This window comes from Nannobrachium achirus (assembly GCF_963921795.1).
Source record: "Nannobrachium achirus genome assembly, chromosome: 3".
Taxonomy (NCBI): domain Eukaryota; kingdom Metazoa; phylum Chordata; class Actinopteri; order Myctophiformes; family Myctophidae; genus Nannobrachium; species Nannobrachium achirus.
The window spans coordinates 70,327,351-70,341,389 of record NC_137812.1 but is presented as its reverse complement, the minus strand read 5'-3'; the positions used below and the strand labels follow the sequence as shown (position 1 = coordinate 70,341,389).

The window sequence follows — 14,039 nt, the reverse complement described above, 5'->3', positions numbered from 1 at the left end:
TTGCCAGACCCAGGGGGTCGGCCTACATAAGGCTTTGTCGGTCGGTCTGTCGGTCGGTCTGTCGGTCTGTCGGTCCCTCTTTTCCTCCTCTGCCTGTCCCTCTTTTCCTCAGTGTGACTGCTCATCTGCCCCTCCCTTCCCTTGCTGGGCTGATTGCCTTGAGTGCCGTCACCTGTACAGGACCAGCTGAGTTGAGTTGGCTGACAAGCTGCTGACACTATAAATTCCTCAGCCCATCTCCAAGCTCACAAACATTTCCAGCTGCTCAGCCTATACAATCCTGTGTGTTCATGTGTTAGTTCAGTGCCATACTAGTGAAAACAGCCGATCTACAAGCTCACTACGCTTTGTTGCTGAGACTATAAAATCCTGTGTGTTCATGTGTTAGTTCAGTGCCATACTAGTTTTCATTGCGGGTCTGGCACGTCCAGGTGACCTGGTCTAGTTAACATAGTCCTGGATAAAAAGAAAACATCTGGTTACTGAAATACACACTGTAGCCTACAATATGTTACAACGCACGCACGCACGCACGCACGCACGCACGCACGCACGCACAATCTTGTGTTCTACCTGTTCTTCTTTGCTGTTAATGATGATCAGGTCAGATAGTCTGTCTTTACAGAATCGCCGGCTCTCCTCCCAGGTTGTATACTCATTCTGAGTAGAGATGTAATAACAGCTACTGCCAAATATCTTCCACCCACATGATTCTGACAACAAAATAATAAAGTTAGACACTTGCTCAGATTAAAGGACAACTTTGTTTTATTACATTTTTAGATTTCAGTGGCTGAGGGCATGTGTACAAGTGGCTAAATATGTCTTTTTACACAGAATAAGCCCATTCCCAAGATGCACTGCAATCTTTCATGGGCAGATGTGACTTTTGGGGTTACTGTAAATAGCAATAAAGAAATTGCAGGCTTATTGTGTCTAAAAATACATATTTAGCCACTTGTACACATGCCCCCACGCATGCCCCCATGTTTTAGCACACTAAACGTGCTAAAACTATAGAATGAAGTAAATGAAAACATTTCAACACAATTTGTTTCTTTTCTCTAATTATAATCTAAAAAAACAAAGTTGCCCTTTAATGACAAATGATGAACAACATGATTTGTCATAACAATGAATAAAAACAGTTATGTGAATATGTCTCACTGACCACAGAGCCTTCTCTTCAGCTCATCTCTCTCTGCAGTGACGATGTTGTAACTTGACAGTAGCTGATCATAACTGGACTGGATCTGGTCCTTCTGTCCAGTGACAATGTTGTAACTGGACAGTAGATGGTCAAAACTGGACTGTAGCTGGTCCTTCTGTTCAGTTGTGTTGTTGAATCTGGACTGTAGATGGACCAGGTTGTCATATTTGGACTGTAGCTGGTCATAACTGGACTGGATCTGGTCGTAACTGGAATGGATCTGGTCCTTCTGTGCAGTGGCGTTGTCGTATCTGGACGTAATCTGGACCAGGTCATTATCTGTAAGAAGGAGAATCAAACAAACTGATGAGTTTTACATACTTTGTTCTGACAGTAAATCAACCAAATAGGACACAACGTGTTAAGCAGCAGCATTAACTCTATTTCTGATTGAAATACAACATAATAATGTTTATTATAGAATGACACTCACTGGTTAGTCTGTATTTGACCAGGACAAAGATGGTGCCAGCCAATAGGATTACACACAGCAGACCCAGACACACTGTAGCAGCTTTGTAGCCATTCTTCTTTGTCTCATGAGATCCTGAAAAACACAAGACAAAAAGAGGATGATTTAGAGGGATCCAAGTTTAATATAAGTGACACCTTTTAACAAGTAAAAAGTAATTTATGTTCTTAATGTCACAAAATAATGTCACATGTAGATTGGGTTTAAAGGACAACTTTGTTTTTTTACAACAAGGGATCATATTTTAGATTGTAATGAGAGAAAAGAAAAGATAAGTGTTAAAATGTTTTCATTTACTATTCATTTTCTATTGTTTTACAATAAGCCGGCAATTTTTTTGTTACGATTTAGACCAGCCCCCATAAGTCACATCTGCCCATGAAAGATTGCGGTGCATCTTGGGAATGGGCTTATTGTATCTAAAATACATATTTAGCCACTTGCATTCATGCCCCCCAACCTGGGGGCATGCATGCAAATCGAAATCGTTAAAATCACTAAAACGATAGAAAAAAGTAAATGAAAACATTTTAACTCTCATCTTTTCTTTTCTCTAATGACTATCTAAAATATGAACCCTTGTTGTAAAAAAAACAAAGTTGTCCTTTAAACCAACCATTCCTGCAAACTTTGAAAGCCAATGTTAGCTAATTAGGGTGGAATATGAAATATCCGACATATCGTTCTTGATTACATGACTATATAGATACTGTGTAGTACTGTGTTTTTTGGATAAAATCTGAAATCTAACATCATACATACAATCCGTTTTATGCCCATACATGGACATCCCTGTCTGTAGAACCAGCCACACAGATATGAGCTGTCTTGGCCATCTGTCTTGGCCATATATGGATTGTGTTAGTGTGGTACAGTATGTGCGGCTGATGTGGCCTCCATATGGGCATTCCCATATGAAGTCCTATATGGGCATAAAAGGGATAGTTGTTGTGATTCCCCTGAAGGGATAGTTAGTGTGGTTCCCCTGACATCACAGTGAGTGAAAACACAAATTGCGTAACAGCCTTAGATGTGTTAATAATAGGGCTGGGACTTTAACTGATTAATTTGACAGAAATTACAGAAAGAAATATGCATTAAAACAATTTACGCATTTTAATGGGTGGCCATTGTTCTGGAATGTATTTGACAGTATTGTGTTTTACTTGTGCTTAAACTTGAGTTTACAGAAGGTCCTTGAATTTATATGGGGACTGCCCTATAGGTCCAACTCCGTTTGGTCGAACAGCGTCGGCAGTTTAGATAATCACCCGCGAGTGTCGGCAAGTTAGATAATCACCTGCGTCACGGTTTAGGCATAGTTTTACTGAGGTTAGGGTTAAGGTTAGGTTTTGGTGGTCGATCCAAAGGATGTTCGACCTAATGACATGTTACCATTTATATAGGGTACCTGAATCTCTGAATATATTCCTAAAATTGCTGCACTTTATGGTAAAATCTGAACGGCTGGTCAGTTTAGTACCACATCTAACTATTCATTTATGGAATGTTTATCCGCCGTCTGTCCGCATGCTGACATCACTAAAATTAACATTGTACCGCCATGGTAACAGCCGTATGCTGAAACAATGCCCGACATCACTGACTGACATCACGCTATAACAGGCCAGTGTGAAAAGGGTGGTATTTGTTCCTTGACCTATTATATTGGGAATGTGCGTGCTAAATTGCATGCATGGAAATCACAAACTGTGTTTATAATTTGAGGCATTTTGTTCAAAATGGACCAATCCTGCAAACTTTGGAAGCCAATGTAAGCCAATTAGGATGGAATATGAAATATCAGACATTGAATATCAGTCTGGATCACATGACATGTACTGATTTGTGTGATGTTTGGAACAAATCTGAAGGAGTAATATCTTTTCTTTTTCTTCTTCTTTTTTTACATACGTCGGCCTCCTGGTGGTGGTGCTATAAAAAGCAGATGTGAAAAATGCAGGGCAAAGGTTTTTCCTTGGCTTCTAGGCCTAGGGAGTGTGCATACCAGGTTTTACACTGATCAGTTAGTGTAGATGTGTTATTTAATCATTGTAGTGTTTACTTTACCTCCATGCTGCTGTTGTGTTGTGTTCTGCTGTACAGCATCCTGCTGGGTGCCAGGGTCAGGGTTAAGAGGGTCGTCTGCAGATGCATAGATGTCTATTACCCTCTCCTCTCTCTCTCTCCTCTGTCCTCCGTCTCCCGTTCTCTCTCTCTTCTATACCTGACCTTCTTGGTCAGGTCTGGTACGGCGTACACATCCTCCGCTATGCTAGTTCATCTTCAAACTACTTTCCTTGTACAACTTGTCGGAGAACAAAAGTCAAAAGAGGAAGCCTTTGTATTGAATGAGAACAGGGATGAGAGCAGCTGTGGTTCAGTTAAGGCCAGCCCACACCACTGCAACTCCTTGCAACATGCAAGTTGCAACTATACTCACAACCATTATGTGTGATATGGCCTTTAGAGAGAAATGATGAAATAATGTAGGCATAAGAATGGACACTTTCTCCTATGAATGCAATGCAGGTGTTTGCAACCTGGCTATGTATTATGCCTGCATGGCAGGATTGGCAGCTTACTGGATATCTTTAACTGCTTTAAGGAGGATAGACGTAATGGAGCAAATAGCTCAGTCACAGGAAATGTGAACAAATGTCAGCATACTGCTGTGGTGGGCATTTCCTCTGCATTGATATCATTGCAAAATCAATATTATAACATTTTAAAGTTATTAATCGATTCTTATACATGTTATACATGCAGGTTGCAGCTGGCATTAAGACTGATTGTAAAGATGAAAGATATCTTACTCTGAATGGAAGGAATTCTATGAGTGAAATCTATCCATGTTCATAAAGGGTCTGTTTGTCCCGCCCCACCACTGTCGCCAAAACAAACGTAACAATGGTGTCTGAAGGGTTTCTGGCCACACAGTGGTGGTGGGAGTACAGGGTATAACAGAGGTCTCAGTACACAGTGCAGGGAGCCTTAATTATTACTGTCAAAAATATATATTTGGCAAAGGTCTGCCTCCTGGTGGCAGTGATAGTGCTATAACAGGCTGATCTGATCTGGGCCAGAGGTTCTGCTCTGCATGGCATCCAGGGAATGTGTTCACTGTTTCACTGTGAGCAGCCTAACAGTGCCGGAGATTAGCTGTCCACAGACACACAGACACATGGACAGACAGACAGGGTGCCATGGGGGGCTCTGTGTTAAGGGTGAGGCTGGTAGAGGTGTTGCACCATCAGTCTCATGTCTGCCAGTTTGCCAGCCAGCCTGGTGAGGACTACATGGTGTCAGAGTAGGCCTGTAGGCCTACATAAAAAAAAGAAAAAACATAAGAGTGTTGAGGCCTTATATTTAGTTTGACTCAGTTCCAAAGATAAATAAATATAAATAAATGGCCAATCAACAAGCTCACAACGCCTCGCATTGACCACATTTTTATAGTCTGTTGATTGCTTTTGATACAGTAATGGTCTTTTGTGATTTTTTTCTTTTTTTCTTTTTTATGTATTAAAAAGTTCTTAAAAGACCTGTCATGTGGGGACCCCCTCAGTGCTGTGTTCTACCTGTAACGCACGTATACGGCGTCTGCTGTCGGAGATATGAATATCATCTGCCCTCGTGAATCTTTCAAAGTAGCGTATTTGATAGGCATTATCTGGCGTATGCCCCGCGGATCATAGATTATAGTATGCCCTAAAAAAAAGTCTAGAACACACCACTGGACCCCCCTAAAATCATGTGGGGACCCTGCTGGGGGTCCCGACCCACAGGTTGAGAACCACTTTCTGATCGTGTCCCTCCTTGTCACTCCTGATGAGACATAGCTTCTTCAGCCCCGCCTCCTGTCTTTTCATCAGTGCCACTGTTTTCAAGCAGCACAGCGTGGCTGGTGTCACTCCATTGTCTTATACATCTTCCCTGTCTTGCACTTCCTCTTTCAATCTAATTTGTCTTTTTGTTCAGAATGGCCAGAAAACAGCAGTGGTGTTATGTGGTATACTATACACATATAACAATAATGGATTTATACATAACCAAATTACAGCAAAGGTTTTCCCATTACTAACCCTATCCCTATGCAATACAATGTGAATGCCCTGCCCTCATAGTATTTTATGTTGTTTCCTCACATGCATAAGTTCAGATGTTAAATTAAAGGCAGCGAATAACGTCTTGTTTTTTTTTTCTTTTCATGTGGACAGTGGCTGTCCTCTCTGATTGGTTGGTCATTCCTTCAGTAAAATATATCCTGTGTGAGGCCATTATGAAGCAAATATTGGCTGCAGCACAAGTCAAGTGACTTTTGCAAACATGACTTAAAATACATATAAACTTTCACTTTAAGCTAAAAATCTTTTGTCAGCATTCAGTTATAGTGCCATATTGAAATAGTTGGTTTCATACTGTATGTATAACAATGTACCGTATGTCAGAAAGCAAATATACCAGTGCTCATCTGTAACATAGATGTGTTAGTTAATCATTGGAGTGTTTACTTTACCTCCATGCTGCTGTTGTGTTGTGTTCTGCTGTACAGCATCCTGCTGGGGGCCAGGGTCAGGGTCAGGATCAGGGTCAGGGTCAGGGTCCAGGTCGTCTGCAGAGACATAGATGTCTACTACCCTCTCCTCTCTCTCTCCTCTGTCCTCCGTCTCCCGTTCTCTCTCTCTTCTATATCTGACCTTCTTGGTCAGGTCTGGTACGGCGTACACATCCTCCGCCATTCTAGTTCATCTTCAAACTACACTCGCTGTACGACTTGATAGAGAACAGAAGTCAAAAAGAGGAAGACTAACCCGTACTCACACTTATGGGCGTGACGTGCATGAGACAGCTGTATTTGTCCTGCTCTGAAACCACACATCACAACCACAGGTCTCAGAAACAAAGAGAGAGAGAGAGAGGGGGCGAATGTTGTCTGACTTTATTATTTATTATTTGCTAGTCTTTTAGATCAGTATCCATAATACTCTGAAGACTTGTTAAAACCATACTTATCAGGGGGGAAAATTAAACAACCCATAGCCTACAGTCTTTGTATTGAATTAGAGGAGAGCAGGGAGGAGAGCAACTGTCTTTCAGTGAGAGAGAGAGAGAGAGAAATGAGAGACATTAGCCTATGTAGACATTAAAAAAAAGCTCTCTTTCTTCTATGAATGCAAATGTGCTTGGGTCCGCCCCAATCAGGCACATGCGTGCATTTAAGGAGGCTAGACATAATAGAGCAAATATCTCATTGTGAGAACTTGTGACAGGAAATGTAAGCAAATGTATGGAGAGGAAAAGCCCACCACACACTGCTGTGGTGAGCGTTTCCTATGCAATGATATTGGTGAATTCACAGCTATCAATATAAGACAATAGACACAGCAGTCTGCTACACATATGAGGTGGACCTGATTAGATCAGCAGCACCATTGTGGAAAAAGTAAAACTAGAAAAAGTGCTCCTCCGAGCAAGATATAATGTGTACCGATTTGTGTGATGTTTGGGAAAATAAATGTACGAGTAATCTAATTGTCTCCGCCAGGTCGACTATGTTTTGCCCCCTGACCATCCGTCCGTCCGTCCAGTGTGTACAGTATGTGTCAATTTGTTACAATACAAATGACATAAGTGCTCATTTAGACTTTTAGTGCTGACTGTTATCTCCAGTGAAGTACTATAGAGCAGTGGTCCCTGTTTGTTTCCCCAATCCCTATTAAAATGCTCCAGTAGACTAGTGTAGTCTTGCCAGTCGCTATGAGTTGGACTAAAAGATGCATATACCAAACACATTTTCCAAAAGCAAAACAACGCCACATCAAGGGGTTTATTAGGTAGGCCCTAAACTAAAAGTATGTCCTTGAGCGCAGGGGAATTATTTTGTGTTAAAATTGAATCCGGTTTGATCTTTTCGGACAAATTGTAGTCCTTTGAGGACTACAACATGACGTAGAGTGGTTTCCGCTCCCGACCGGATCAAACCCCGAAATGTGACGCGATCCCAGGCTATAGGCCTATCTCAGGGGGGAAACTGGCCAAGCTCATCTGAGCAGCTCCGTCCCGAGTGGATGCCGTCTCCTTTTCTTGATTTCCCCTGCTGCCCACGTACTGTACAGTATCAAGGCAAATCCTCCCAGATTATAATAGGGTTAAACTGATCTTTATGGGGACTTACTAATTTAGTTATATTGTAAATGTTGCTTATCATTACAAAACATGCATTAACCACTTCAGCCCTATGTATACTTGATTTGTTTGAAAATAGCTGATCTACAAGCTCACAAGTCACAACGCTGTGCAAAACGATGCATTGTGAGCTTGTAGACAAAGCGTTTGGAAACGTGTGAAATGGGACATTCTTCATAATGAGTAGGCTTAGGCTACTTTTACTATATTTTAATGTGAATATGTGAATTACTTGTTTTGGTGAATTCTGAATGCCAGACTTGTATCATTTGTTGTGATATTGGTACTTTTACTTAAGTACAAAATGAGAGTACTTCTTCCAACACTGCATCTCACCAGATGAAAAGTGTCAACAGCACTGCTGCTGCTGCAGAGACTCTGTCAGTCTGACTAATCAACTGATGATATTTATAATGTGATTAATCTGTTCTCTAATCTACTATTAATGTCTAGGTGTGATGTCATGCTCATTTCAGCACGGCTGGAGAGCCTATTTCAACCAACTGCTTTGTCAGAAGATCTACCTGTAGTTTAATATGAATATTTCACTCTACTTATGTAAGTTTGTCTTGTTTCTGGGGAGACTCCTCTGTGTACCACCAGAGGGTGCTCAACTACCACCAGTGGTCCATGTACCACAGGTTGAGAACCACTGATCTTTAGGATTCTACACACTGCATCACCACATACTGTTCAATTCAGTTTAGTTCAATTAAATTAAATTCTTATCAATTGAAAGGGCTTTATTGGCATCAACATTTCAACAACAACAATGTTGACAAAGCATGAAAATACAATGTGTTCAAATATTTGGCATCTTAATGATAAAGAAAATGTTATTGTACATTAAATTTAACATACAATGAAAATGTGTCTTTGGCACACATCTAGGCAGTCAGTCTGCAACAATAAAAACAACATGACATAGAATACACAAATGCATTAAAACACTATATAAAATGCATTCCCATAATAACCCATAGGTGGTAGAGCTATTTAAACATTTTCCTATTTAAGATGTCCTCTGCAGTTGGCACATATACAATGTATTGTAACCCTTCTAAGCCTCCTGCCTGATGGTAACAGCTCAAATGAAGGGTGAAGAGGGTGGGTAGAGTCATTGTAAATCTGAAATGTGGAACGGTTGTATATATGTCCTGAAGTAGCAAATCATATAGCTGTACCCACACACCAGCTAACTGATACATTTCACTAAATAGCTCTTTCACAGATCCAACGGTAATGGGTTCTGCTACTGCATTGTCTGTCATACCAGAGACCTTTATAAGACACAACACAGTCTTGTTCTCCAGAGTTATTAGGCTCACCAGGGCCCCAGTACCTGGAAGTAGGAACATTTCATTCATTAGGCCTACAACACATTTACATTAACCAAGACATAATATTCTAGATATTAGATACAAATGAATGGGACAGTAAAATATACAACAGGTACAATTGTCATAGTGACAGTGTGGTAGGTTGGTGTTTTTATTATAAGATTTAATAGGCCTACCATTAACTCTCTTACTGCCACAGAATTTAACAAAAAGCTCCATCCACTGCCAGCTAAATTTGAGAATTGTCGCTCATCTTTGAAGGCCTACTGGAGAAAATTGGCTTTGACTATAAAGACAACAATTATATGGCAACGAAGAATAGAATGTCTACTTTGCAACAGAAAAAGATTTCGTGTCTTTATCATGTTCTGTCCATTAGCTAGAAGCTGCTGAATATGTCCTAAAAAACAGCTCTTTGAGAACATAAAGCTGAGAAAAATGCATTTTTGTGAAGGAAACATTTTCAGGCAGAAATCTCTCTTTATCCTTTACTGTTGGCAGTAAAATCACACAGTAACATCACACCTGTGCTCAGTGGTTGTTTACAAACAAATTCAAAAAAATAAAAACAAGTGCTTTTTACACACTTTTAGTGTGTAAGAGAAGTAAGAGCAGTAGTAAGGAGCAGTGCAGAACATTGACACAGTGACATGAGATTCAGCCTGAATCCTGCTTCTGCTTTCAGGGTTCTTTTTAGGTTGAAGTACAGTACAAATGATTGATGAAAATGAAAATAAAATATAAAACAACATTTTAGACACTAGAACTCAATTGTAATACTGCAAATGGAAAAAGGTTGTGGCCTACCTGCACTTACACAGGCCTCAACCACTACATGTCTACAGAGTGTATGTGTGCGTGTGTGCGTGCGTGCGTGCGGGTGTGCGTGCGTGCGTGTTTGTGTGTGTGTGTGTGTGTGTGTGTGATTCAACCGTCTCAAGCAGGGAAACAGATTCTCCACAGTAGGGTTTCATATTGAAACAGTAACCTGTACCTGAATCACAGAGAATATAAGATTTTATCCCATATTTCACTGGTTTCTGTGGATTGTAGACCTTGAAATTTAGGCGCCCTTTGAATAAAAGTGTACCTATCAATGGAAATATCTTGGTTTGGTTTGTACAGTTCACGGATTTTGGAGATAATCTAGAACTGGGCGTATTTTGAACATCCTGTCACCACTCTTTGCATCTGGACCTGTGTTATCAGTTCCAGGTAGTCCACTGGATCTTGGGACTCTTGGCTCCATTCTGTTTCACTCCAGCCAGGCTCCTCCGGGTCTGCTGAACTCTGCACCCCTACACCTACCACGTACACGAGCCCATGGTCGATCTGTAAATTATACAAATACATAATTACTACGAGTAAGCAGTGTTGTTTTTGACAGCAAATTTTGATTTTGTTTCAGTCGTAGTCTTTTGAATAAAATGTCTTTTAGTTTTAGTCTAGTTTTAGTTGACTGATCATCATAAGATTTTAGGTAACTAAATCTACAGTTGATTTAGTCGACTAAAATCTATTTTGGCAGGCCTTGATGGCATCGTAATGACTGATTTTACACTTGGTTGTGTGCTGAAAATAGCCGATCTACAAGCTCACAACGCGTCTGGTGCTAAGTCTGATTTACAGAAAAAAGGTGTTCTTTACCTATCCTTGTCCTTGGATGACCACGATGTGGCAATGAAGAAGTAGGCTGTGCTGCACTCGACTCTTCTGAAATCACAGTAGTAAAATATAAACTAGTAAACATGATGTGCACAAAATGAAATCAATTATTTACACACCCAGCATGTCTCAGACAGGTCCATGACATTATGATGTAAATGATAAAAGCATTGAACAAACAGATAGCTGTATCTACTCTAAAATGCTATAGAATTATACAAAATGCATCAGTTTTTGTTTTCTCCTTACCTTCAAACGGTATAGACCTAAGAACACAAGGAGTCCCCGGCACCTCTCCATCCGACTCATCATCTAAAGCCAGGAAAATATCAAATAGTTTATATGTAAACAAATCAATTTACAATTTTGACATTAGCAAATATGAGTGACTTACAATAAGTTCATATGTAATACATAAAATGCAGATATAGTAAATAGTTACCATGCATTTACTGTCACAGTGAAATGCCCTTTATACCCTGTATGTATAATATATAAAATGTCACAATGCAACATAGCTCTGTTTACACAAAGCTGTACTCCCTCCAACTGTATATATGTTCCCCATTTTCAACAGTTTTTATTTGTAACACTTGCTTTGGCAATGTAAACGTATGTTTTCTCATGCCAATAAAGCTCCTTTGAATTGAATTGAAAGGCTACATCATCATCATCAGAGATGTAGACTAAAGAAACCTCTCCCTCTCTCACACACACGCATCGTACGCACGCACACACAAACTAAGCCAATAAATCCTAAATTCCCATCAAATAAAAAATCATAGTAGCTGTGCAGTGCACGCGCGTGATAGGAACTCCACGTGTGTCCTGTATAGCGACAAAAACAAACTCATGCACTTGGATCTTAACTCTATGCTTGGATCAAATTGCTGATCCGGTCCGGATACGGAAACAATTCTTGCATGTATGTGTACGTGTAAATAGCCGGATGCAGTAGGCGGGCTCTAGACCGGATCCCACTGGTTTATTCGCAATAGAGATCAATCAGACCATGGTCTGATTGACAAGCCTCGGCTTGAGCCTTGAGCCTGCAGGGCTTCATCACGGATGCGGTGGAAAGAACGCCTGAAGCGATTTTATCACACTAGAGGGTCGCGGCCCTGCGATTTTATCACATACAGTATACATGCACTGGATTTACGTCTTACCACTTTGGACTGTAGAATCATGGCATCTGTTCTCCGAGGGGTCTCGCGGAAGCCATTCTTCGTCTGTCTCTTCGCGGTGGCGGCGCGGCGGTGCATCGTCTCTGCTGCTGCGGCGATGTGAGCCCCTGTGCCGGGCGCGGATCCATCCTGCACGGGGGTCGAGCTCCGTCGGGATCGGTTTCCACAATATGAGGCTCTTATCCACTTTTGGACCCCGGTTCTTCGCGACTGGCACCATCTTCATCATCACGACCAACAGCACCAAGAAATGGAATCTTTTTATGTTCAATACCAACGGCTACAGTGATCTTTTTCTCTTCTTCTTCTTCATCATCATCATCATCATCATCACGACCACCACCACCATTCGCTGGTCCTGGGTCAACAACATGGGTAGGTTGTGTAATCCTAATTCTAACAAAAGTTTGTTTCTATCCGTGGATCTGCTGCTGGCTGCTGCCCCTCGGCCCGGGGGGGTTGGGTCGCGCTTCGGCGGCGGAATGATACCAGCAAGTTGAGGCTGAGTTGGCCAACTACTTGGCCTAATACATCTCAATATTCTAGTACTGCTAAATACTACTACCTACTACAATTACTATAGGCCTACTACTAATACTATAAAACAACTGATTTCCGACAAAATGATCGCTTTTACCAACGTTTCTCTCTCTCTCTCTCTACTAACAGTCCGATGAAAAAACAATATAGTCCCTCAAGACTAACAGCTAGGCAGGCTCAGAGTCGCTCTCTACTGGGCAGGCGGAGCCAGGACAGTCTGTTTACTTATTTTTTTTATGAAGGGTTTCCGGCTGTCCTCAAAACGACACCAACGACCAATTATGCATTCAAAAGTTGTGCAAGGACCGCTTTTATCATAATCCATAAAAAACATCAAACGAACGAACGGCCGTATCGGCACGGAAGTCTCTTGGGGATTGGGGCGAACAGGAACGTTCAAAGCAGTATAAGAGTTAAGAAAAAAGTTGGAAAGATGAAATACCTATTTGTGAAATGTGCTTATAATGTTAGTTGAAATGAAGAAGAGTATAAGAATAAAGGTAAGGTAAAGTTCTTACGTTGGTGAGATCAGAAGTTTTCCATCGACCCATTTCCACTCTCCTTCCTTCTCTCTGTCAGTCAAACCCAGCCACGCCTCCTGGTTCATGTTCTTGTTAACAAAGTCCTGGATAAAAAGAAAACATCTGGTTACTGAAACACACACTGTAGCCTACAATATGTTACAACACACACGCACGCACGCACGCACGCACGCACGCACGCACGCACGCACGCACGCACGCACACACACACACACACACACACACACACACACACACACACACACACACACACACACACACACACACACACACACACACAGTTGAGTTTTACATACTTTGTTCTGACAGTAAATCAACCAAATAGGACACAACTTGTTAAGCAGCAGCATTAACTCTATTTCTGATTGAAATACAACATAATAATGTTTATTATAGAAAGACACTCACTGGTTAGTCTGTATTTGACCAGGACAAAGATGGTGCCAGCCAATAGGATTACACACAGCAGACCCAAACACACTGTAGCAGCTTTGTAGCCATTCTTCTTTGTCTCATGAGATCCTGAAAAACACAAGACAAAAAGAGGATGATTTAGAGGGATCCAAGTTTAATATAAGTGACACCTTTTAACAAGTAAAAAGTAATTTATGTTCTTAATGTCACAAAATAATGTCACATGTAGATTGGGTTTAAAGGACAACTTTGTTTTTTTACAACAAGGGATCATATTTTAGATTGTAATGAGAGAAAAGAAAAGATGAGTGTTAAAATGTTTTCATTTACTATTCATTTTCTATTGTTTTACAATAAGCCGGAAATTTTTTGTTACGATTTAGACCAGCCCCCATAAGTCACATCTGCCCATGAAAGATTGCGGTGCATCTTGGGAATGGGCTTATTGTATCTAAAATACATATTTAGCCACTTGCATTC

General features: G+C 40.9%; 1 long non-coding RNA gene across 1 annotated transcript; it reads right to left on the bottom strand.

Annotated features, from left to right (window-relative positions):
* Positions 1 to 10,137: 10,137 nt before the first annotated feature.
* Positions 10,138 to 12,288, bottom strand: LOC308281396. Its single transcript, XR_013961842.1, has 3 exons — positions 11,126 to 12,288; positions 10,859 to 10,924; positions 10,138 to 10,543 (listed from the first exon to the last, which is right to left on the bottom strand). It is a non-coding gene; the product is annotated as an uncharacterized lncRNA (long non-coding RNA).
* Between the last annotated feature and the right edge of the window lie 1,751 nt (positions 12,289 to 14,039).